The sequence below is a fragment of the Saccopteryx leptura genome, chromosome 5 (genome assembly GCF_036850995.1).
Source record: "Saccopteryx leptura isolate mSacLep1 chromosome 5, mSacLep1_pri_phased_curated, whole genome shotgun sequence".
Lineage (NCBI taxonomy): Eukaryota > Metazoa > Chordata > Mammalia > Chiroptera > Emballonuridae > Saccopteryx > Saccopteryx leptura.
The window spans coordinates 167,038,361-167,065,415 of NC_089507.1; the positions used below are offsets into that span (position 1 = coordinate 167,038,361).

At 37.1% G+C, this 27,055-nt stretch overlaps 2 pseudogenes; both read right to left on the reverse strand.

Moving 5' to 3' along the window:
* The window catches only part of LOC136406692 (ABC-type organic anion transporter ABCA8-like), a 328,883-nt pseudogene that overhangs the window by 87,264 nt on the left and 214,564 nt on the right, over window positions 1-27,055 (reverse strand).
* The window catches only part of LOC136406693 (ABC-type organic anion transporter ABCA8-like), a 99,971-nt pseudogene continuing 94,984 nt past the window's right edge, over window positions 22,069-27,055 (reverse strand).

A 27,055-nucleotide genomic window follows, 5' to 3' on the forward strand; every position in this document is an offset into this window, starting at 1 on the left:
TGATAATTCAATATTTTCATTATGCCTCACTTTGCTTCTATTGTTCTATAGTATGGTTTTGAAAATTTATAAATGTCTCTTTTTCCTTATTACAATTTTACAGAATCCTATTACAGGAATGTAATTCATTTTACTAATCCATGCTAAAATTTGGTTAGGTTCCCTTTTTCTTTTAACTATTGCCAAAAAGCAAAAACAACAAAAATAAAAAGCTGCTGCTATGAAAGTCATTATCTATGTCTTTTTGTGAATATGTGTGTATCAGTTAGATAGTCTACCACATGTTATAGTAACAAACAAGCTTCAAATCTTCAATGGCTATTTCTCACTCAGGCTACAAATTCAGCATAGATCTTAGGAGGAGGGGCTGGGGGTCCTCTATTCCACATCAAACTAAGGGTCCTAAGATGATGGTGTTTCCTCTCACTAGTAGTTGGCACTACAACTTAGGCGTGACTACCTAGCTTGCAGAAGCAAGTGAGGAAATGTTCTAGAGAATTCCTACCTGCTTTTCAATGTCTTGGTCCAGGCAGTTGGTTATAGTAACACAAATAATTATTTCCTTCCCTCGTGAAGGAGAACAGAACAGGCTGCACGTCTTGAGCACAAGCGAGACCCTGTCACTAGTAGGATTCATGTGACTCTGGGTCATGTGTTAGCCATTTCTTCAACTTAGAAGTTAGATTTTTCTATTTTTGTGAAATTTAAACATTTTGTGATGTTGTCTTCTTTTTACTACATATTCTGGTCAACACTCTGCATTGTTCTATATATTTACTGTCAGGTAAACGTGACACCACATGTGATTTCAAAATGCATTTCCCTGATTGCTAAGGCCGGGAAGCGTCTCTCCATGTGCTTCTTCCTGCTGGCTGTTTCTCCTCTTACACAATTCTTACTATATATTTTCATGACTCTCCACCTTCTACACTTTTACTTATTTACTATAAGGACATCTTTACGTATTTTGAAGATTAACTTTCTGTTGGTTTCATTTGTTATTAACATCTCATCCCAAGACTTACCTTTATCTTCTCTTGTGATAAAGAGAATTCCTTCATTTGGGTCCAGTTGAATTTATCAATCTTTTCTATTATAGACCAATTTCTTTTTAGTCTGTTTAAGAAATTATTTTCTATCCCATAGTTACAAATATATAGCCCTACATTGACCTCTAAAAAGCTTGTTTATGTCATTTAATTCTTGACCTGGATTGGTTGTTCATGTGACATCATTTCATTTTGTTTTTTTATGGAAGGAGATTTTTTTCTAGCATTGCTCTGCAATGTCTTCTCAGTCATATGTTAGTTTTCTAATTTATGCAAAAGATTTCTGAGAGACTTTCTTCCCTAATTTACCTATTTGTCTGTTACTATGTAATAGCACATTGTCTTAATTATTTATAACTTCATGCTTTTTAATGAGCATCTTGGCTATTCTGTGCTCCTTTTAGAAGTATATTTTAGAATAAATGAACCAATTTAAATGAAAAGCTCTGTTATGATTTTGTTTGAAAGTACAGTAGGTTTCTATGGAAATCTGTGTAGAATTCACATCTGCAGTAGACAGAATTCTAATATTAACTTCTTGCCCATGTATAATACCCTATCCTCTGTGTGGGGTGAAACCTGTGAGTCTGAGGATATATCAGCCCCATGATTATATTATAAGGCACCATTGACCTTGGTCAGGGAGTTTATCCAAGTGGTTAATGTAATCACACAAGACCTTTAAATGTGTTTGCTCTAGCTGGGTAAGTCAGAAAGATTCAAAGGAAGAAAGATTCACTCTTGCCATTGTTGGCTTTGAAGATGGAGGGATTCACATGCAAAACAAGAGTATTGTCTCTAATTACTGAGAGGGACCTGCCCCTGAGAGTCAGGAAAGCCATGAGAAACTATTTCCAGGCTGAATTCTGTCAACATCATGAATAAGCTTTGAAATGGCTCCTTCCCAAGAGCCCCAAGAAAAGAACTCAGCCAGGTAATACCTTTATTATAGCCTGTGAAAGCCTAAGCAGAGATCTGGTTAATCCTGCTCATACATCTGACCTACAAGCTATGAACCATCCAATGAGTACTGTTAGTGATAACTTGTTACACAGCAGTAGAAAACTAATACACTGCCTATGTCATAGGTATCTAGGAATGTGATATATTCTTTCATTTATTTGAGCCTTTTTAAATGAAGTTTTATACATTTCTTATAATAATGTTCTTATCTTTCTTAGACTTTATTTTTTCCAAGGTAATTTTTTAACACTTTCTGTTTCATATGATATCTTCTCTTTGTTTGTGTGTGTGTGTGTGTGTGTGTGTGTGTGCTTTGTTTTCTTTTTAAGTAAGTGAGAGTAGATAAAGAGTCTCCCACATGCACACTGACCAGAATCCAACCAGCAACCCGTCTGGGTCTATGGCTCTGCCCATTTTGGGATAATGCTTACAACCAAGCTATTTTTAGTGCCTGAGATGGAGGCTTGATGTAGTCATCCAGAGCATCAGGCATGGCATGCTTGAACCAATAAGAGCTATGGCTGCAGGAGGAGAAGAGATAGAGAGAGAGAAAGGGTAGGGGGAAGGGAGGAGAAGCAGATGGTTGCTTCTCCTGTGTACCCTGACCAGGAATCCAACCTAAGACATCCACACACTGGGTCAATGTTCTGCCACTGAGCTAACTGGCCAGGGTATTTCCCTGTATTTTTTATTTCTTAGTTTATTCTTTAACATTTTATACATGTATATTTTATATTCTCAGTTTTATAATTCCACTGGAATGTATAACCTGCTTTGTTGGTTCTCCTGACTCTTACTTATGGTGTCTTGACTTCTCATATTGGACTGTACATTAATACTCAGAGATATTTGGCTTAAGTCCAGGGTGTATTTTTCTATAGAACAGTCATAAGCTCTTCTTCTAGGCACCCTAGTGCTTACCCACCCCAGGATCACTTCATTTATTTTTGTTTTTGGGGTTTCTTAGAAAAGGTAGTTGAGGTGGATAGAATCCAAACCTCCAGGGACAGTGTTCTGAGAGCTACAAATTCTCCCAGGGGAATGTTCTTCTTATCATCCAAAGCCCATGATAAGAGCAACAAGTTTGTTTTGTTTTTTTTCTTTTGCTAGTAGGTAATTTTTTTTTTGTCTGCTCTTTTACTGAGTATGTAGCCTCTCAGGTTCCAAATTAATACAAGAATATTTATTTTATGTAAACTCACTAGCTACCATGCAGCTTACTGAAACCTAAACCTCTTGGTTAGCAAAACTGGCAAAATCATATAGCATTAATCATAATAGATCACTCTGAATTTCATGCCCTCTTCATTTGAGGACCTTGGAAGTTTCCTTTACTTTTATGTAAGCTTACTCAAACACTTAAAGAGAAGTTTGCTGTATTTTATCTAAAAAAACTTTATTTTCTTTTAACAGTAATATAATATACATATTATATGTATACTTGCATGTATATGTATTTATATACATATTTATATGTATATATAAAACCATCATATAATATAGTATGTTAATATACCTCAAAATCAATGTACACTTTTAAAATGTGTTGATTGGCCAGTTGATATTACTATCATAATTATATTTAAATTTACTATATTAACAAAAATTCCCACACATGGCTTACAACATTATGAAATAGAAAGTAGTAAAATTGTATCACTAGTAAGTTACCTGTATGATCCTGGTGTTCCTTGTATCTTGGAAATCTATAACTGGCCAAAAATTTCAATTGATATGAGAACATATTAGTAAAGATGACTCTCACTATTTCCTCAGGATAACTGACTGTTAAGTTTTCAATACTTTTTTCGTCAGAAAGTCCTAAGACTTCTTTAACTGAACCTACAAAAGGGAATGTTATTGTCAGTAAATTACAAAGGACACTATCTTCAGGATTCATGTTCTATTCCTTTTACTAAAGTACTTTATGAAAATAAAATAAAACATTGATTTGAAGTAAGTCAGGCACAATAAAGGTTGGGAAGAGAGACTTTTCAAAAATTTTACTGGGACAGTGTGTAATCAGAAGGCATACATGAGAATTAATTACTTTTATATGTTGGAATTATTGAACTAATTTCAATTACATATACCATATAATACCAATTAAACTATTTTTAGAAGAATTAGTATTACAATAAATCTAAAACGGTAGTAATTTATATATTTAAATTACAATTAGGTATGGGCTTATATCAGGTGGAAATAACTGTATAACTTCATTATCCTTTATCACCCCTCACAGTATGGATAATATGTTGGAAAAATATTGAGAACTCAAAAAATATGTTGAGTGACTATGTTGATATCACTAAAATAATCCCTATTTCTTGCTAATATTGTGCTTAATGTCATATAGCTGCTTTATTAAGACTGAGAAAATCAGGAGGAATACAAGAAAAAGTATGGATTGGGGTGGGAATGTCAAAGGTGAAAGTGCAGGGAGCAGGCAGCACGTATTTTGATAGAATTAACTTTCCCCCTGAAAACTATCTTAGTATATATTATTATGAGCAAGTCTCTTAACCTTTGTTACTCAATTTTTATATTTGTAGAATAAACTTGCCATTGTTAGTACAGAATATTAATACCTAGTACATATAAATATAGAATAATACAATTATCACAGAATAGTATTCTAATTCTATAGAATAGTCTCTAAAAATCAGGTACATTGAATGAATATTTATTATCATAATTGCAATCACCTGATTTGTAAAATAAAGACATTAGCACATTCATTGCGGAGAGAGCTCTATGTAAAGTTTGTGCATATAGTAGTCATTTAATGAACATTTCTTATCACATTGCATGTGACTTTTACAAAAGTGTTGTTGAGAAGCACAAGTTCATGACATGGACCCTCAGGAGGACACTGTATAGCAGGTGGGAGCAAACACATCTCAGGATGGACTGAAAAGCTATGCCTCGGTGGAGAGTCATATCAAGAGAAGATGTTGAATCAAAAGTGGATTTACTGTTTGCAGGCAAAATGCACAGCGCAGATGTTCAGAGGATGTGGAAGTGATGGGGTGATGGGAAAGCCTGAGATGTCTGCATTCACCCACCTGGCCTGTGTGCACTGAAGTCAGGACAGGAAGGGAAAGCTAGACATAATCTGAGAGCTGTGGTTATGAAACTCCATATGGCATGGGCCTGAATACAGATTACAGAGTGGGTAGACTTTTGGAGACTGAATTCAGATGAGAGGTCAGAATCAAAACATATCACTGGCTACTGATTCTAGAGTGGAGTTATGGACAGAGGTTGACAAAAAGAAGAGAACTTCTATAACATCCAGTGATAGGGTGGAGCAAGAGTCACAGGTTCCCCTTACAATACCACTGGGACACAATTTTTTTTTTCATTTTCTGTTGCATGAGGTCTTAGAGCTTTTTCTATATATCTCTACAAGCTGATTCCAAATTGGAAATTCATTTTTTTGGTGCATGCTCTACTTTTTATACAATTTTATTTTATTTTTTTATTACAGTTAATGACATGCATTGGTTTTTATATTGGAGTTAAAAGGCAATGACTCTTGGATTGAACATAACCACAAGGCAATTAATGTTTTACAAACATCACTTATATTTATTACAAAATTGTAGTTGTTTTTGAATGTAAAAAATTATTATCTGATAAAACACCCTCTTCTTTTGTTTTAAGATTGAATCATGGCTTCTTCAGTAGGTGTAAATGTAAGAATAGTCCTGACACCTTCTGTTATATATGTGGCTGTTACACACTTCAAAATCAAAGGCTCAATATTTCATCATTTGTGACACGTGCATATAATGCCTATTTTCAAGTTCCCCTTGGCAATCAAGAGAAGAATTGGGCCCCTCATATTGTGTGTCATAATTGTGAGGAAATGCTTCCTGACTGGACAAAAGGAGAATGCAGAGGAATGCCTTTTGGTATTCCCATGGTTTGGTGTGAACCTAAGGACCACAGCAGTGACTGTTATTTCTGTCTGATCCATTGAAAAGGCATTGGCAAGAAAAAATGGCATATGATCACATATCCTAGTATTCCTTCAGCAATATGACCTACACACTGAGACACTCCAGGTTCCAGTTTGCAATAGTTTTATTTCTTCTAAGGACGAAGAAAGTGAACATGGTGATCAAGTGTATTTTGATAAGATGCATGAGGAAATGGTTGTAGAATCCGAAGGGTCTTCTGATGCCAAGCAGCCATTAACCCCTCAGCAGTTTAGTCAACCCAAATTGAATGACTTAGTAAAAGATTTGGGCCTATCAAAGAAAGCAGCTGAGTTATTAGCCTCCAGGCTTCAAGAAAAGAACGTACTTCACTGGTCAGCTAAAGTATCCCATTTTAGAAAGCGTGAACAAATTTTTTGTGGACTTCTTTTCCGAAGACAAACACTTTGTTTACTGTACAGTCCAACAGAATGGCGGCTATTTCTTGACAGCTCTGAATGGAGTCAGAAATGTGTTCTCCTACACAACAGTAATGTTTATGCAATGGTTCCAATTGGTTATTCAACTTATCTGTGAGGTGATTATAATGACATAAAAGTTGTCCTTGACTTTCTGAAGTATGAGGAGCATAACTGGATCATTTGTGTGGATTTTAAAATGGTAAATTTCCTGCTAGGACAACAGAGAGGTTTCACAAAGTATCCTTGCTTTCTGTGTTTGTGGGAGAGCCGAGCTCAGGGAGAAACACTGGACACAGAAGAAGTGGCCAAAACGTGAAGCTCTGGAAGTAGGGATGCAAAATATTATGAATTAACCTGCAGTTAATAGAGACCGGATCATTTTTACCCCACTTCACATCAAACTTGGCTTAATGAAGCAGTTTGTTCAGGCTTTGAATAGAGAAAGTGAATGCTTTCAACACATTATTTCTGCTTTTCCTGCCTTGTCTTTCAAGAAGATAAAAGCAGGTGTATTCGATGGACCTCAAATTATATTTTCACAAAGATGATGCCCCAAAAGACATTCTACTTCATTATGCATGAACAACGCATAACTTCCTGAACAGTGACCTTGATAAGTATCTGAAAAATCTTAGAGCTGTTAGTGATTAGCATGAAGAATGCTTTCATCAAGATCTGAAGATGATGGAAGAGTACTATCAAGGGCGATGGGACAGAAATATGATGACAGACTACTACTGGAGCATCAAACGAGACTGTCCTCAACAAGTACACAAATGCAAGAATTACAAACAAAAATATTTCCCTAAATAGAATTTAAATAAGTTTTGCACAAATTTTATGATTAAAATAAGTGTTTTAATATGTTTTATTTTGAAATTATAGACAAATTCTGATGCAGTCATATCTTTTAGTGTATTAATGTATTTACTGCATTATAGAAATTATTATATTTTCACAAATATGATGCCCAAGAAGACATTCTACTTCATTATGTTAAACTAAATGTTGAAAATTTTACAATAAGGTGAAAAGCTAAAATCTTGAGTTGCAAAAAAACTGTACTTACGGAGAAAAAACATGTCAGATTTGAGATCAGCACACTTGAATTAGGTAAGAACAAGTGTTTTTGTGGATGCAAGAAAAATACTGTTCCCCAGTATAACACTGTACGAGAGCAGCAGATTTCTGTTTTGAAAGACTGTGCATTCTAAGTGCTCATCCCTTGTTTGGATAAAGGTACTTTACAGTTTCTACTTAGATATTAAGTAATGGCCTCTTACTTCCAACAAAAAGAAACTATATCCACATTTCACATAATCTAGAAATTGTGACAATTGACACAGTTTATTAACTGAAATGCAAGCATCTTCAATCAAATAGACCAAATATTGATATCAGAAATTCCTCTTAGGTTACTAGAAAACTCACCTTGCACAGAGAGGGCTGAGGCAACTTTATTCATTATCTTCTGGGTTGTATTTGTGAAAGGTGTGTATGCAATAGTAAATGTAGACAGGTTAAATGAATCTAACCGTGCCAGGTCCATGGAAGGTCGTGAAGAAAAATCATAAAATTTATGACGAATAGGAATCAGGTGCAAAACAATTATTAGGAGCAATAAGTTCAACCATTCCTACACAACGCAAGAGACAAAAATAAAGAAAGTGATGGTTTCAAATCAGTCATCCGCAATCATTTGGTTATTGAGTTTGTCTCGTTCACCTCTCTAATTTCAAAATATCCCATATTTTGAACCATTTAAAATATGGACAGTAATAATTTCAGGAGCCTGTATAATTTAGCTATTCATAGGAATTTAAATTTCTTGATCCACAGCAACAGTCTAAAGCAGTGGTCCCCATCCTTTTTTTGGGCCACGGACCCGTTTACTGTCAGAAAATATTTTCACGGACCGGTCTTTAGGGTGGGACGGATAAATGTATCACGTGACCGAAACAAACGTCAAGAGTCAGTCTTAGACAGATGTACCAGAGGGAATCTGGTCATTTTTAAAAATAAAACATTGTTCAGACTTAAATATAAATAAAACAGAAATAATGTAAGTTATTTATTCTTTCTCTGAGGACTGGTACCATATGGCCCATGGACCAGTCCAGTCCGCTGTCCGGGGGTTGGGGACCACTGGTCTAAAGTATGCACTGTCATGAAAATATGAGAGGTGACAGTGGCAAGTGTTATAAATTCGTATCAGCTGGTATTCCTGTGGTGACCTTCTCAGGCTGTACAGGCAGACCTGGCTTTACTGTGCTATGCTTTACTGTGTGTCACAGATGACACATTTTCTTTCTTTCTTTCTTTCTTTCTTTCTTTCTTTCTTTCTTTCTTTCTTTCTTTCTTTCTTTCTTTCTTTCTTTCTTTCTTTCTTTCTTTCTTTCTTTCTTTCTTTCTTTCTTTCTTTCTTTCTTTCTTCCTTCCTTCCTTCCTTCCTTCCTTCCTTCCTTCCTTCCTTCCTTCCTTCCTTCCTTCCTTTCTTTCTTTCTTTCTTTCTTTCTTTCTTTCTTTCTTTCTTTCTTTCTTTCTTTCTTTCTTTTTCTTCACAATAAAGGCAAGGCCCTCTACCAGCAAAATGATTTTGGTTAGCTTTATTGTGATACTCACTTTATTACAGAGATCTGGAACTGAACCGTAATACCACCGAGGTATGCCTGTATTTGCTTCGGCTGAAAGCTTATGTGTTACAAGAGACGGTTTAAAGGCATTGCTCAATTAGGGATGAAATATTGATTGCATGCCAAGTTTCTTGTATTGGAAACTCAACAGTATGTTGGTGATCTGAGAATCACTATCTTGGTTAGTTATCAATACCTGTCACTTAATAACCTCCAATGAGAATGCATGATAGTAGAAAAAAATCCACAATAGATATACAATATTATTCCAACTTCATAAAATGTCACTTGGCTATACTTTTCTAATTTTAAAAAGATATTAAATTTTAACCTGGATATTTGTTATTTGGTAATATTATAAGTTCTAATAAACTAATCACATTTCCAAATTATCTAAAAATTTTAAAGAGAATAATTTACTTTATAAAGAACAACAAAAAAAGAAACACTCAAAATACCAGATTTTTGTTTCTGTGGGTTAATTTTATAAGATATCTTCATAAAACAAGTATCTTACCACATTCTCTGTGTATGAAAACACTAGCAAAAGGTGTTACCATTGAAATTTAAGACATTTATTGGGTTCTCTATTCCTAACCAGCCTCAGTACTTTTAGACCTCATATTATGAGTGTATGTTAATCGAAATATCTTGAGAAAACTTTACAATTTGAAGAACAACCTCTTCTGTTCTGTGCTGGTGTTTTGTATTTATTTATTTGTTTGTTTGGTTTTTGGAGGGAAATTAACAAAGTAGTGATTTTTCCCTAAGAATTCCCATTTTCTTCACAACTATGAAGAGACACAGATATTGAATCATACCATAAAGGACTCCCTTTTCATTCTCCATTTTTTAAGAAAGTTCTTGCATAATAAGGCCCAAGTTTGTACACACACACTTGTCTCTCTCTTATTCATTTTTCCCTGTAAATAAGGAAAAAAGAAAGAAGGTAAAGTGAATGTGAAGGTCATATTGAGAAGAAATACTCTGCGAACACAAACAAGTAGCCTGATGAATCCAGTATTCCGAATGAGTGCTTAGCATCCCAGTGTTCCAAAGTTAGTGTTTCATTACTGGTACCTGCTTCTCTTTTCCTCCCACCCTTCACTCTGTCATGTTGTTGTTATTGTTTCACACTGAGCCACTTATCGATTCATAGCGTCTCAGCTCCAAATTCTTCCTTTCCAGCCTGCTCTCAGGAAATGAATCTGAACCTTGTAGGTGTTTCTCTTTGCCCGTTGGGGTGACATAAAACTTTGTCAGCAGAGGGGACTGGAGAGTCATTGCAGGAAGCAGAGCTCACCTTCCTGGTATTGGAGTGGTTCATTCAATTGGTTCCTAGAGAATGCACTTTTTCCCCCTCCACTGTTCAGACTAAATTATTTTCTCCAATGCAAAGAGCCTGCACAGAGCAGTGCACTCTGCATTTCATCCTGGGCTTGAGTGAAGGAGCCCTAGTGTATCTGGCAGTCCAGCATGCTAGAGCCTTCTCCTCAGGGCCTTGTCCTCCTTCCCCATTGCGAAGAAATGTCCTTCATTCTCTGTGCCTATAGCAGCCATTGAGTCCTCTCCACCAGTCCGTGGACTGAAACCACACCCTTCCTACCACACCTTATGTCCCCACTTAGTCCTCACACAAGTGATGGGACAAAGCAAGAAATCTCAGAGACCCCTCAGTGGCTCTCAGGCTACAAACCAGTTCACATCTCAGAATGTTTTCTCCAAAGAGTCAGCACTGTATGTATAGACCTGATGTTGCATCTTGAGGAAAGGTTGAAACAGAAGGCAACTGCTAATGGGGTTGAGGGGAAATCTTCAAATTGTCCCATTTTGTCTTTTACTACTGTTCCCAGAAGACTTATATTATTGATAAGAATGAGCAAACAGCTATTGCACTGTGTAAAAAGCAACTGCCATCTTCCATTGAGTGTGGGGTGGGAAACCTTCCTGTCCCTGTTCCTAAGCAAAGATAAGTTATCACTGTTTGCTGAGGGATCCTGGGGTAGTCTGATGGACAAAAAAAGAGAAGCTATCACCAAAGAGGGGAAAGGAAGCTATCACAAATCTAAGATCTCCCAACACATACAGGCATAAATGATATGATAGGCCACAACAGAAGGCGTAGAAAATTTAAGAAGATTAAAATGATTCTAGTTATCTCTTCTGACCATAATGATATGAAACTAAAAATCAACAATGAGAGGAACGGTGGAAAATTTATAAATATGTGGAAACTAAACATGACACCTTTAAACAACTAACACATCAAAAAAGACCTCAAGAAGGAGCTCAAATTATATCTTGAAACAAACGAACATACAAACACAGCACAACACAATCCATGGGATGCTACAAAAGCAGCTGTACTTGAGAAGTTCCTAGTGGCAAATGTTCATAGCACGAAAAATTCTCATACTCCATGAAACTAGAAAAGAACAAAATCCTCAAGTTTACAGAAGAAAAAAAAATCTCAGAGCTGAAATAGGTGAAATGAACACCAGAAAAGCAATAGTAAAGATTGAGAAAACTGAAATGTATTTTTTAAAAAAGATAAAAGAAATCAATAAACCTTTAAGTAGACTAAAAAAAAAGATACAAATAAACAAAATCAGAAATGAAAAAAGGAGACCTTACAACTGGCATTAGAAATACAAATCACAAAAAACTACTAAGAACAACCATATGCCAACAATTTGGGTAACCTGCGAGAAATGGATAAATTTCTAAAATGATACAACTTACCAAGATTGAATTATGAAAAGACAGAAAGTAGAAACAGACTAATAATGAATAAGGCGACTGAATCAATAACCACTAACTTCCCAACAAAGAAAAGCCCAGGACTAGGTGACTTCACTGGTGAACTCTACCAAACACTTAAAGAAGAATTAATGCCAATCCTTCTCAAACTCTTCCAAAAATTCAAGGGGAGGCAACACTCTCAAACTTATTCCATTAGGCGGCATTGCTGTTGTGACAAAGCCAGATAGTAACATTATAAGAACAGAAAACTACAGACCAATATCTTTGAAGAATATAAATGCAAAAGTTCTCACGAAAATATAATATTTGCAAACTGAATTCAATCACATAATAAAGCGATTACACAACATGATCAAGTAGGAATTATTTCTGAGATGCAAAAATGATTCAACTTATGCAAATCAAAAAGTGTTGCACACCATGTGAATAGAGAGATAAAAACATATGGTCATTTCAATACATGCAAAAAAAATCATTTGAAAAAATACAACATTTTCTCATGATAAAAACCCTCAACAAATTATGTATAGAAGAAATATACATCAACATAATAAAGTCCATATACAACAAGCCCACACCTACCATCATACCCAATGGTGAAACATTCTATGTTCAGGAAGAAGACAAGGGTGTCTCTTCTCACCACACTTATTCACCATATGGGACCCAATCTATTCCCTCTACTTGTGTCTACACCCTTTGTCTGGTAACTCTGGAGTTTCTTCCACAAAAGCAGACTATGACTCTGACCAGTTGTCAGAGGTAGGAGTAAGGATAGTTTCTTTCTGAGCTGAGATCTTACAAGGTTTTGAGTGTACTTCCTTGCTCCTGTGGCTTTTCCATTTTGATGAGAGCATATTCGGGCTCTGGAGGGTGACAGACACACAGAGCTGAGGCATCCCAGTCACCCCAGTGCAGAGTAGTCTAGGTCAGATAATAACCAGCCAAGCCCCAGATAAGCAATCATGCCAATCCAGGACCTGCAGGACCTTTTAAAAATCACCCCAGGCATCCAAGCTATAAGCTGGTTGTTCTATATTAATTGTTGCTTTTTTTTTTAACCATGTAATATATAAATAAAATGATGACCACAGATATGTTACTTAACATTGTCTGTGTAGATTCTGCAATATTGATATTTATTTCATTTTATTGACTTTTTTTTTCTTTTTTGGAGGGGTAGAAAGAGAGAGCAAGAGGGACGAAAAGGGACAGACAGACAGAAAGGGGGATAAGAAGCATCAACTTGTAGTTAGGTTGTTCATTGACTGGTTTCTAATATGTGCTTTGACTGCGGGGCTCCAGCTGAGCCAGTGACCCTTTGCACAAGCCAGTGACACTTGGGCTCAAACCAGTAACCATGGGATCAGGTCTATGATCCTGTGTTCAATATTGAGAACGTGAGCACAAACCAGTGAGCCGGTGCTCAAGCTGGCGACCTAGGAGTTTCAAACTTGGGTCCTCAGCATCCCAAGTTGAAACTCCATCTACTGCGCCACAGTCTGGCCTTAGTGACCTTTCATTTTTGAATTCTAACGTAATCATATTGTGGTCCAAGGAACTATTCCTTGGTAAGATAGTATGCCTTTGAAATTCCTTGACATGTCTTTGGTGGTGCAGCCTATTTGAATACATGGATATATTCTATGTGTACTTGAAACAAATATGTATCCCCTTTTAGGTTGTTTTGTATATAGATATTCAATCTTTTAAATTTTGTTCTTCAAAGCTTCTATATCCCTTATTATGTTATATGTATGAGATTAATCATTTCATGACAGAATTCTATAAAAAATTTCCATTCTGATATAGGCTGGCACCAATTTCTTATTCTGTTTCTGTTAGTTTTTAGTTCGTTTATTAAAAGGCTAAGTAATCAGATGGGTTAAACATTGTTTTATTACTAACCTTTAATTTTATGATTCTTCTATTTCTGATAATAACATAGATACATGAGGTTTCTTTAGTTTAACATACACCTAACATAGCTTTATTTATTCCTTTATTTTTTAACTTTTCCTGAATTTTTAAATGATTGATGTTTTAAACTTTCATATTTGAAATGTTTTTCAGAAATCCAAACTGATAGATACTATATTTTTAAAAGGTAAACTTAATCATAAATTTCTGTTTTAAAGGGTCTTTCATTGTGTTTTATTTTCATGTTAAAAATGCTTTTCTCCTGACCAGGCAGTGGCGCAGTGGATAGATAGTCAGACTGTGAGGCATAGGACCCAGGTTCAAAACTTCAAGATTGCCGGCTTGAGTGCAGGCTCATATGGTTTGAGCCAAGCTCACCAGCTTAAGCCCAAAGTCGCTAGCTTGAGCAAGGGGTCATTCACTCTGATGGAGCTCCCCAGTCAAGGCACATATGAGAAAGCAATCAATGAACAACTAACGTGCCACTACAAAGAATTGATGCTTCATCTCTCTCCTTCCTGTCTGTCCCTATCTATCCCTCTCTCTGTCTCTGTCACACACACACACACACACACACACACACACACACACACAAATAAATAAAACATGATATTCTTTTGCTTCTGGTTTTGTCCACATTGTTACATTCTATTGAACTTTATCAAGTTTTTATTCCCTCCTTCATGTTTTCCCTCTACTTTCAAAGATATATAAAGTACTTATATTTCTTTAATGCTTACCCTTACATTTTGACCTTTCCTAGAAAATGATCTTTTCTTTTTAATGAAAACTTATCTTCAATAAAGCAGACTTTTTATGCACTTAACCTATGCTGAATTCTAACCCTGAGCATTCTGGTTATTATTGAAATTTGGCTCAATCTTTAATTTAAAGGGTACATGAATTAGATTTGTTTTTTTATGTATATAGTTCATTGGATTTGCTAGTCGATAGAGGTTTCTACAGAGAAGTTGTCATGTATTTGAGCTTGGGCTTGGTGAGGCTTCAGCTAGTCTAAGAGCCCAGGACCCTCTGACTTGTGTGTAAGCTAGTTCATTGTGAAATCATTCCAAGGGCTCTTCCTGAAGGTGTCTGCAGAGAGCAGCATTATTCTTCTGCAGACACTCTGCCAAGGGGACTGCTGAAGACTACACTACCCCCCTGGTAAAAGCAGCAAGTCACGTTTTAGCACATTCAACCTTGAGCAAAGATTTTGTGTGTGTGTGTGTGTTTGTGTGTGTGTGTGTGTGTGTTTGTTGGAGGAGTTGGGTGGTGTGGATGAGGTGGGGGATTTTATAACTATTTTTTACTTTTTATAACAAGTCCCCAAAATACCTCCCAGAAGGAGATATCTTAGTGCATCACAATAATACACAGGTTTCATAGCCCTAATTGACCAATATCACACAACATGATTTGCTGAGCCTGTCCTGGAAACTGTGGGACTTGAATGCTCACGGAGGACTCCACAACGGGACAGAAAGTGAAGAGATTCTGAAATGAGCACCAATTTTCTGGGAAGCATTCCAGGTGACTTGGAAGAATGGGTCAGGACTTTTGAGCCCAGAGCAGCATCTCCTCCTGAATCTGGCTCTAAGTGTGAGTTTGGAGCAAGCTGTCTCCTCCCTCTATGTGTGCACCATGTTGGCTGGGGATAGAAACCCCGTGGCTGTCCTGAATGCCTCCATCATGGTAATGAGTGGGTGTGCCCGAGCCCAAAGCTCTCATTCTATTCATGAAACAAGAGGACACACAGGGCTGTGCTGTTTCCTAGAGACAAAGCTCATGAATTGAGTCCAACAGGACACGTATTAGCCAAGAGAGCCTCAGAGAGCATTGCCAGAGGAAGAAACTACACGCGGCTGCCTAATGGAGCCGAGAGGCGAGTCTAGGTGGAAGGGGATGAGGAAGGAGGTGAGCTAGCCCCTGGAGTGACAATTGGAGGGAGGAGGACAGTTCCTAGAAAAACAACATCAGAGAAAAGCATCAGGCCTGGGTGCCTAGTGAGAGGGGGCAGAGGATCCCCATAGACTGTTCCTAGTGCAGAGAATTCAGAAGAGGCGCTTGTAAGGGGACTGTGCCGGGCTGTGCAGGTGGTAAACTGGCCAGAGGGTGAACTTACCCTGGCATCGGCCACAATCCAGTGTAGCATAAAAACGCTATCTGGCTCCAACCCTTAGATTGTCCACTTTAATTAATATTGCTTACTATATATATTTCCCAAATTCACATTTGTTTTGTAGTTTACCAAAAGACAAACAACCACATGAATTCCTTAGTAAGAAGTTTTAAAATGTAACCACTCTGGTTTTTCTCCTGTAACATGGGTGTTAACCTCACAACAACATGCTTACACTGTAGGAGTACAAAAGTCCTGTACACTGCCATACGATGTGTATCTGAAATAATATGGTGACAAGGAAAAGCTACAGATTTCACATTCTGACTCACAGCATTGTTTACACAAGGAAAAACAAATACTGGAAAGCCTCTTTCATTTCTAAAATTTTTAGAAGTAGGGAGGAAAAAACAAAACAAAACAAGAAATGGACGGGGTGGGCAAAAGTAGGTTTACAATTGTTTCAATGAAAAATAATACAATAATAATAAATAATATCACAAGAATAAACTGTGATTTGCATATTTATAACTGGAAATCTATTTGTGCCTACCCTGTATTTTTCTAAATGTTTTGGTAAACAATCCCAAAATCAGAAAGAAAACATAGTTTATCCAGAATGCCCCCAAGTTATTGTGCAATAAAAGTAAAGAATTTCAAAACAATCCAAGTGTACAAATTAATTCTCATATTCTTAGTTCTTCATAATTCATTAGCAATTTTCAGCTTATTCCTACAGTATTTCTGGCTTAAACCATATAACAGTGGTATACATAATAAAAAACTTATCATTTATTTCAATGCTTTCATTTTTACAATATTAAATACCAGCTGTCCAAAATCATCCAAATACTCCAATAACTTTTAAAATAATTTGTCCACAGATGGTTGGCATTTAATTCTTAAAGACTTATTTATAATATTGTGATAGAAAAAAACCCCATCCTCTCCAAAGAAAAAGAAAAAAGACAGGGAACTTACGTTTCAGAAATTTGAAGCATGTAACCTAGAAACACATTTTATCACCTGGTTTTCTTCAGAAGGTAACGATTAACATAGTTTCCTGGTGTGTACTGCAGCTCTAGAATTTGCTCTCCCAGTTTCACTTCTGTGAAACGCTCCTGTGGAGATTGCTTCTGACTCAATGCTGGTGTCCCTGCTAAAACACCACACTCACGTGACTACCCTTGGACTGTTGGTCTATTGCTCTTGTTCATTTGAATATTTATATTTATTTATGAATCTAGGAATCCAAATTTTATCTTCATTCTCATTGTTTTCATTCAGTTATTACAAGCATGAGAGTTTAAGAATTAACATATTTTTACCTAGGAACAAAGCATAAAAAGTTAAAAATATTTTGAAAGTCTATTTTCCCAACAGGTTATCCTGCTTTAAAAAAATCAATACTATCTCACAGGTAATATTTGTTTCACTTGCTCAAATAGGCAACTATTTTGGGGGGGAGGGGCAGAGACAGGGACAGTCAGAAAGAGGGACAGATAGGAATAGAGGGAAGGGAGAGAGATGAGAAACATCAGTTCTTCTTTGCAGTTCTTTAGTTGTTCATTGATGGATTTCTCATATGTTTCTTGAGCGAGGGGCTACAGCAGATGAGTAACCCCTTGCTCGAGCCAGCAAACTTGGGATCAAGCTGGTAAGCTTTGCTCAAACCAGACGAGCATGTGCTCAAGGTGGCAACCTCGAACTTGGGTTCTCCACATCCCTGTCTGACGCTCTATCCACTGCACCACTGCCTGGTCAGGCAAAGAAAGGTAACTATTTTATGTAACATTTTTGTTAGTACTGGCCACAGTCTTTGATAGCAATCCCACTAGACCACTGTGATTGTACAATACCAGCCCTTGTTCCACTCTCTATGAGCCACCGACACCCCACTAGAGACAGGAGACATGCCTCTCATTTGAGCTCCATTTAACACTTACAGAGCTCATGATGGATTTTGAACAACAAGAACAACAACAAAAAAAAAATCCAGCAATTTCCTTTGTTATATCTGTAATCACTTTGAGATAGAAACGGCACCATGGGAGTAGATAACTAAAAACCAGACATGCTATTTTAGACTTAAAGAGAGATTAAAGGTAGTAATACATTCTGTAATTGAGATTTGATGTTCATTGTACCTTTTCCAATGTGGCTTTAAAATAAATTTGCTAATGAAATTTGGTACATCCACTAGATGGTAGGCAAGTAACACAAAGAAAAATTGATCCAGAGTTACAGTCTCACTCCTATGTTCATTCATGAATCAGGTATACAGGCAGTGCCTTGTCACCACCATTCATTGTCCCCACACCCACCCCTTCCAACATTAGACTGCCAAACACCACCCAGGAAGGGATTTCTTATTTTCTCACTTACACCCATTATCTTGTTCCCTAACTATCTAGTCAAACTATTTTCCTTCCACTTACCTTTCTGAGACATAAAGCGACAAGATAACACGTCTAGACTATGTGTATGAATACAGTTAGGTTTTAAAGTTGAAGCAGAGGACCCAAAGCCAATAGTCTCCTTTTTTTTTTCTCTTCAGTGTTTTGCCTAAACTCTTTGTAATCCCCCAAAGGCCGTCATATTCCAAAGTATTTCTTCATATTATAAAGGGTGCTTATTTAGTGGTATAGTACAACAGCTCTCCAAGAATTTCAAGGCAAAAGATCAGCAGTTTGGGAAAGAAAATGAGAGCGCACCATGTTCAATTGAAAATTTCACCTTTGCCTAACAGCACAGATAAGTCAATATAGAATCACTTCATCTCTGGAGTGTATTTGCAGGTACAGTGAGGGTCAGGCTTTTGGAGTTGATATTTTGAGTGAGGGTGAGTGGATGGATGAAGCCTCTGGTTTAGTTTCAGAGCATTTCTTTCAATCTAACCAAAGTTGTGGACCTGGGATAATCAACACCCATGTCTCTAACTATCTGTCTATCCATAATCTCCATAATTTTCTGTTTTAAATGTGAGTCATTTGGTCAATGATTTATAGGGTAGGACTGACATAGAAATAACTGTCAAGGCCAGCATTTGTCTTTTCATTGACATTCAGCCAGTTCCTGTGCAGTAGTTGCATTTACATTTGGTTGCCTGGCCATATCATATTATAAAGACCAATCTTATAGAGGAAGCCCAATATTCATCAGCTTTCCTCTGTTATATCCAACATGAATGTGTCAAAATTTGAAGCATTGTCCTAAAGCCACAAAAAAGGAAAGTTTCATCAGAAAAGCTTCTCTCTACACAGATCTCTACATTGTCCTCCAGGTTGATTACATCAGCAGGGGAATCAGGATTTTCATTCTTGTGCTTCTCGTTTTCATTTAGTTCCTACTATTTTCTAGTCACCCTCGAGACTTACTTTATGACCCAGGAATTATTTACAAAAATGATGTTTTCTTTCCAAGTATCTCCTGATTTTCTTCTTATCATTTGGTTATTGATTCCTAGTATAATTCTATTATGGTCAGAAAATTTATATTGCATGTCAATTCTGTTAAGACTTGTTTTATGAGTAAAGATATTATCAATCTTGGTGAATATTCCAAATGAACTTAAAAAAAGATATATTCTGCTATTACATAGGTGGACTATTATATTTACATAATCATCTGTTAGATCTAGTTGGTTGATGTTTAGTTATTTTATGTTTTTGTTGTTTTTTCTATTAGTACCTTTTGTCCTGTGCACTATAAATTAGTAGCTATTCCTAAACATTAAAATATTACAAAAATTATTATTAAAATAACCATTCCAGAGTTGTTTAGCATTTAGGACATGGGAATCTTGTTTGAAATTGCATAATGTAACTGGCTGTGTAGTATAGTACTGCTGTGGTAATCATTACTAGCAGCTGGGATGATGGAAGAGATTGACAATCCTAGTGAGAACTAACCATGGCTAATAGTATGTATGCAGAATGTTTCAGGAAACCAGCAGTTTCAGTTCCTGTTCCAGCTAAGAACAAGAAATGGCTTCAACCACAAGACTTTGGCTGGTACAGATCTCCCATTCATGGGAATTCAGCTGACAAAAAGCAGATGGCCAACTCAAGGATGCTGACCATAAAGCACCACATCAAGGTTTTTGTGAAGACAGCTTACACATCTGGCACATCCACAGTTTCCTCTCCCCCTCTTACAGCCCTATAAATTTTGCGGCCTGACTGGAATGTTAACATGGGCTTTAGAACAGGTGGCCCCTGTCTTCTCAGGCTGGCAGCACTTGAATACACCTCTTTCCTTTTGCACCAGCACTTGTCTCCCGAGTCTGGCTTTCATTGTGGCAGGCAGCTAGACCTGCCGGACTTTTGTTTCAATAATACAAATAAAATGGGAAAAAACACATAAACTCACTTTTGGAAAGGTAATCTTGGAGCTCAGTTCATCCCTGAGTCTCATTATTTCCAGGGAAGCAGTTCCCTTTTTTCCTGGTCTTTACAATATATCTGATATGTTGCCTGGTCTTTATAATACATCTGATAAGTTATTAATATCCAAAATTTATAAAGAACTTAAAACCTCAACACCAAGGAAATCAAACAATTCAGTTAAAAAATGGGCAAAGGATCTGAATAAACAACTTCTAAAGAAAACATAGAGATGGTAATAGACATATAAAAAGATGCTTAATGTCACTAATCATCAGAGAAATGCAAATTAAAACCCAATAAGATTTCAACTCACACTGGTGAGAATGGCTATCATCAATAAATGAACAAACAACAAGTGTTGGCAAGGACGTGGAGTAAAGGGAGCTCTTGTGCACTGTTAGTGGGAATGCAGATTGGTGCAGCCATTACGGAAAGCAGTATGGAGTTATCTCAGAAATTTAAAAATGGAACTGACTTTTGACCCAGAGATCTTACTTGCAAGAGTATATCCTAAGTAGCTTGAAAAACTAATTCAAAAGAATAAGTGTACCCCTATGTTCACTGCAGTGTTATTTTCAATAGCCAAGAACTGGAGATAGCCCAACAGTCCACGAGTAGATTAATGATAAAAAATCTATAGTACGTTACACAATTAAATACTAAGCAGCCATAAGAAAGAAGGAAATCTTTCCTTCTCTGACAGCATGGATGGACTGGGAGAGCATTATGCTAAGTGAAATAAGCCAGTTACAGAACAAGTACCATGTGGTTTTACTAGTATGTGGAATCTAATGGACAAGATGAACTAGCAAGCTAAATAGAAATAGAGTCGTACATAGAGAGCAGGCTGACAGCTGTCAGGGAGGGAGCGTGGAGGATGGCTGTGGGAGGTGGAGGGATAGAGCAAGAAAGGACAAAAAAACACCTCATGAACTTAGACACAAGTGTGGGGATAGCTGTGGTGGGGGAGTGCAGGAGGGTGTAATGGGATAAATGGTGATGGACGAAGTAAATTTTAATTAAAATGCAGATTCTTGGGAACTGCCTTAGATGTACGGCAGCATCAAGGTTTTAGACTTTTGTTATGAGCAATATAGGCCTTAAGCTTGAATTCCTTTTCTATTTGGAACACCAGTTCAGTGTCTGGAGTTGCTATACATGAAAGACCTATTTGATATGGAAGGTGGGGTTATAAGAGCAGGATATTTTTTTATATTGGTGGAAGTTTTGCTTATAAATAGACTATCTGCAAAGGTGCAAAAATCAGAGTACCCTCCCCTGACTCTGACAGCTGCTGATCTGATTGTCCTTATGATTACAAGAAAATTATACTTTAATTTAAAACCTTCACCAGCATCTTGTCATCTGATTCTCACATCAAGTCATTAAGTAAGTTGGGTGTTTATCCTCCTTGTAAGATGGAAAACAGACGTAACTTGCTTAAATCACTGACCTAAAGATTCATAGCTTAGAAAGTAGCCAAAAATAATACAACCCTAACTGCGATATCAGAGACTGAGGAACAAATTTCTATGGATGTCATATTTCATAAAGCATGTTGTCTTCTTTCTCAATGATACCATATTCTTAGCCACGATGATTGTAGTTTCTTTTATATCTTCATGTATTCTGAAGTTCATAACCTAGGAAGATACTCTTGATAACTATTTGTATTTATTTGTGTCTTGGAGCTCATCCTGAGACAGATTTTGTTTTTTTCTTAATCGACATCTTATAGCATCTTCTCCAGTGCTCAGCAAACTCATTAGTCAACAGAAGCAAATATCAACAGTACAACAATTGAAATTTCTTTTGAGACCCAAATTTTTAAAGTTAAACTATACAGGTAGGTACATTCCTTATTGAGGTAGCGCCCGCACATGTTATTTTATAGAAGAGCCACACTCAAGGGACCAAAAAGCTGCATGTGGCTCATGAGCCACCGTTTGCTGACCAGGGTTCTAGGACAATATAAAATTGTTTTTTACCACTAAGACAACAATTATATGGTGATGGCTTGGAGATGCAGTGTTTTGACACCAATTTCATATAAAATGGAACAAAATAATAAGTTTTGGTGCTTTGCCCAAAGATAGACACTTGAATTGTAAAGAAACACATAAAAATGGAACATTTTCAAAATCATATCTGAGATTATTTATCTTAAAATATTCACAAGTAGGCCATTGTAATTTACCACAATAATTGGCTATTTAGGCTGCAGAAATAGTTCTTAGCTTCAAATCCTTGTATCATTCAAGAAGATATCATGACAATTAGAAGTTGATTATATAGTATCTCTTGTGTTCCCATCAAAAGATAACAAAAACTTCAAGTTGAAGGGATGTTCTTTATACTTCTTTGCAACCTCAACCCAGTTTGATACCTGCCTGATGCACCAAACAGATCCTGAGTTTGCAATTCTGAGTCTGTGTGTCCTATAACTTTGGGAAGGTCAGCTTCTTTAAATGTCACTTTATTTACATACATTTATTAGACTTTTACTGCTGCATAACAAATTACCATGAACTCAGTGACTTATGCAAGATTGAAAGTAGTAACAACAAAAATAAAAACTCATCTAATTATGAGTGAACAAGAATACTGTGTTGATTTTAAAGTGTTTATAGAGTCACCAGTTGCGTGAATCATAATATATATAAATGTGAAATTAAGCTCTTTGAAGTTCTAGTGCTCCGAGTAAGGGTAGACTATTGCATCATAAGAAAACAAAAAATCAGAAAAAATTGTTTCAATATTGTGTGTATGATATGTATTTTTTTATCTACTTGATTATGCAAAGTCTTACTACAATTATATATATAAACATGTTTCAATTTTCCTTAGAGTCACAACAGGCAAAACATGAACCCCGTGATCTAAAATCTAAAAAATTACAGAAAAGGAAAATCAGTGAATTAAGAAAACATTTTTAAAAGTGAATTACTAAAAGCAAAGACTGGCTGCTATATATTGAATGGGCTCCTTTTTCCTTCAATTGGCACTATCTTCCTTTGCATTTTAATAGGAAAGATAAGTAAATATACAATATTTGAAAGTTAAGAGAAAAAAAATTAAGTAATCGTTCTATCATCCTCAAAGACAAGCATTCCATAATAAATGCATTTTTTAAAGTTCACTATTTTATGAAAGGTAGAATTTGGTTGCTGGTACTGAGGCTGCATGGTTTGGCTACCTTAGTCCCGCTATAATACTCTTGAGAAAAATCATAAAATAAGTTTCAAAAATAGCTTGTACATACTGTATCTGAGATAAGGCATATTAATGCTATAAAATATCATCTTAAAAGAGTCATAAGCTTAAAGAGAAACACAGTTTCTGGGGCTTCAAGGCTCTTTCTGTGGGAGGAGCTTCCACTGCATGGGTAGGTCCACTTCCTCATCCAAATCCTCTAGCTCCTGCTCCTTGGAGAGCTCCAGGAAAACCTGCAATGCAGGAAGAAGAACAAAGAGAGAGGGTGTCACACAGCTCCTGGAGCTCCGAGTGTGCATATATCACGCATTTACATTCCATGGGTGCCACAAAACCCTCTAAGACTGACTCACCTGTTCCAGGGTGGACTGTGAGAGGCTGTACTCCTCCAGGTCAAAGCTCTGTTTAACTGCACAAGGATGGAGGTGTATTAGGAAGCCATATGCTTTTGATCCCAAATGGTATACCAAGTCATGTATAAAAAGTACATACAACTAGATCTTAAATATAAGAGATAAAGGAATAAACATTCTCAGACTAAACATGAGCATGCAAGTTTCACTATCTATTCCCATAACAGGATGGAAATCCTTTTCCATTGTCTTAGAGGTTGGGCAGAGGAGCCACTAGACTGGAAAACAACAGAAGAGGTTCCAGGTCACCTAAGCAGGATGAGTTAAGGATGGTTCCCTCAGTCCTGGGATGCTTCCGTGTGCCCCCCTCCATCCACCCTGGCTGGACTCTACCCTGCTTTCTGCTCTAGAGACTGACAGAGGGTCCTTCTGTGGGCCTACCAGTGGCAGCCCAGGAGGAGAGACAGAAAGAGGGGTGGGACGTACAAGCCTTTATTCCTTCACTTCCTCTCTGACACCAATTGTGTATCTGAATGAGAACCACTGCTTTTCTCAAAAGGGAAAATTCTACATGATATGCACCCAGGTTCTAGTCACTGCTTCCCCTCTTAGTCCCTTTGGACCTAAGAATGGTAACACCGGCTGGTTTGGCATCTGTTAAGGTCACTGTCCTTGCACCTTTGCAAATAGTTCCTTTATAAACACAACTTCCCTGAATTAGCTTATTTTGGGTTTACACCTGTTACCAGTCGGGACTATAACTTAGATCTCAAATGTGCAGACCCCTAAGGAAGAAAATAATGGATGGAAAAGTAAGACTGGAAAGCCAAGTTTTCAGGTGCTGTTGCAGGATTGACCCACAGTGTGGAAACATTGGGAGGGATCCTTGACACCTCTGAAAATATGTAAAAAAGAAGTGCCGAGGTTGAATGACAGCCCTGTCGTTTAAGAGTCTAGATAGAAAGTAATCGGCATGTTCCTCACAAAATGCATAGTGGGAAGTATTCTTAAGAGGATCTCCTGGAATGGTAAAGAGATTCCAATAAGTGGCCCAGGGGCAGCAAAGTGATCACAGGAATCCAAAAAAGGAGGTATCACCCACCACAGGAATCTGTGGTCAGAGGATAAAGATGAGAAGGGAGAGAGACTCTTCAAGAAACCCACAAAAGCATCTCAAGAGAGAAAGGGAGGAAGGCCCATAGTACATCTCTAACGACCAAATCAATCCATTCTGCCATATGCTCTCTTCTCTCTTCGCCTTATATTCTACCCTAGAGAAGCCTAAAACATCAGCTATGAAAAGAGAAGAGAAGAGGGTATGAAGTGAGATAAAACAGACCATCCACCTTCCTTCTACAAGTCTGCAAATCTGAAGCAAGAAGGAAGCATGTGAAGCTCTAGTTTTGCTGGAATTTGCATCCCCCACAAGTGATCTGATGTACCCAAGATTGAGTCTATGTAGCAAAATGAAGGAATAACACAGGACATGCATTTTGTTTCCATGCTACGTGGCCTAGCTCATGATTTCAATATACTTATTGCAGCTGAGAATGTAACTATTGCTAACTGAACATTGGATAAAAATGCTAGTTTACGTTTCAATCTTTGGACTTTGCATAAGCTTCACATGATGGGAAAGGGCATTGATAAAATGTTGTTTTCCCTCTCCTTCATCAGGACTTCAGTTTCAGAAAAATAAGCACATCAGAAGGGATTTGAGGAAGGTGGAGTCATTTCTGAATCCAGAAACATTAGAAGGCTCTTAAAAAAGGCTGCATTCTATTCTAGTGACGCTGCCTTCCTGGAACATCTCTCTGCCTGTTTCTGATTAGTTATAAAACACTTTGTGTTGCTCAGAGCTCATTGTGGGAATCCTCCCCACTGGTATATTAGAAATGGAACAAAAGGCCAAAATGGTCAGTGTGGAAAATGGACCCATTGACCACAGAGTGACGGTAACTGGATGAATCAGAAAGTGAAAGGACAAGCTGTCTGGAACCATCTTCAGCTCATCTCAAGGGGAGAACCTCTTCAACAACTAGAGTGCCTGAGGTTTCTAATGACAGATGACAGGTGAAAAAGTAGAAGTCACAAAGGAAAATATTTAATTTTTACCAGACTTCAGACACTGGCTGAATAAGCAAGAAATTAGTCTACGACAGAGCTGTACATTCTATAGAAGTCCAAATCTTAGTTCTGAATTTAAGAGCCATAAAAAGAGTTATGGCTTTGCCCAACTCAACAGAGAGGAACCCTCTTATCAGCATCTAATTATATCAAAGACTATATAGCAACAAAACCAAATGTGTATCTTTCTGTTTGTATAAACTTGTGGGCACTCTAGTCCCAAATGGTCTCTTCCTTTTACAGCCTCATTCACTCAGGGCAGGGCTTTCAACCTTGGAACTAATGATGTTTTGGTCCAACAATTCTTTGTTGTGGAATGGGGCTGACCTGTGCCTTGCTGGATGTTTAGCATCATCCCTGGCCTTGACCTATTAAGTACCAGTTGCACCTCCCCAATATCACCCCATATATTATCATTTCACCCCTGGCAGAAACACTATATTAAAAGTCTTAATAATTCAGTTATGGTATAATACTATAATTTTATATTCATGTACATATTATGCTGGCTTTGTGGAAGACCTGACTTAATCTGTTTCCCATAGTCTTGTCTCTAAACAGTGACTCTTACCTATCTCTAGTTTGAAGAAAGCCTGTGATAAAGGTCGCACATCCTCAACAGGCAACTTATAGACCATCAGGGAGGAGTACCTGGGAAGAAAAGAATGTGGCTGAACTCCAGGTTTCCAGAGAACATCTACTGATGAGGAGATGTTTAAAACTGGAGGCACAGTCTGACTGGTGTGAGGTGATATCTCATTTGGGTTTCAGTTTGCATTTCTTTAAAGAAAAAAATAAACAAAAAAAAGTAGGAGAAGAAAAAGAAGAAGAAAAGAAACCAACAAACAAAACTTGAATAGACTCATCGATACAGAAATCATTTAGACAGTTACCAGACTTGGGGAGTTTTCTGGACTGGGTGAAAAAGGTGAAGGGATTAAGAACTACAAATTGGTAGTAACAAAATAGTCATGGGGTGTAAAGTGCAGCGTAGGGAATATAGTCAATTATATCATAACAACTTTGTACACTGTCAGGTTGATACTGGAAATATCAGGGGAAACTTTGGAAAGTGTGAATGTTTAACCACTATGCTGTACACCTAAAACTAATAGAAAA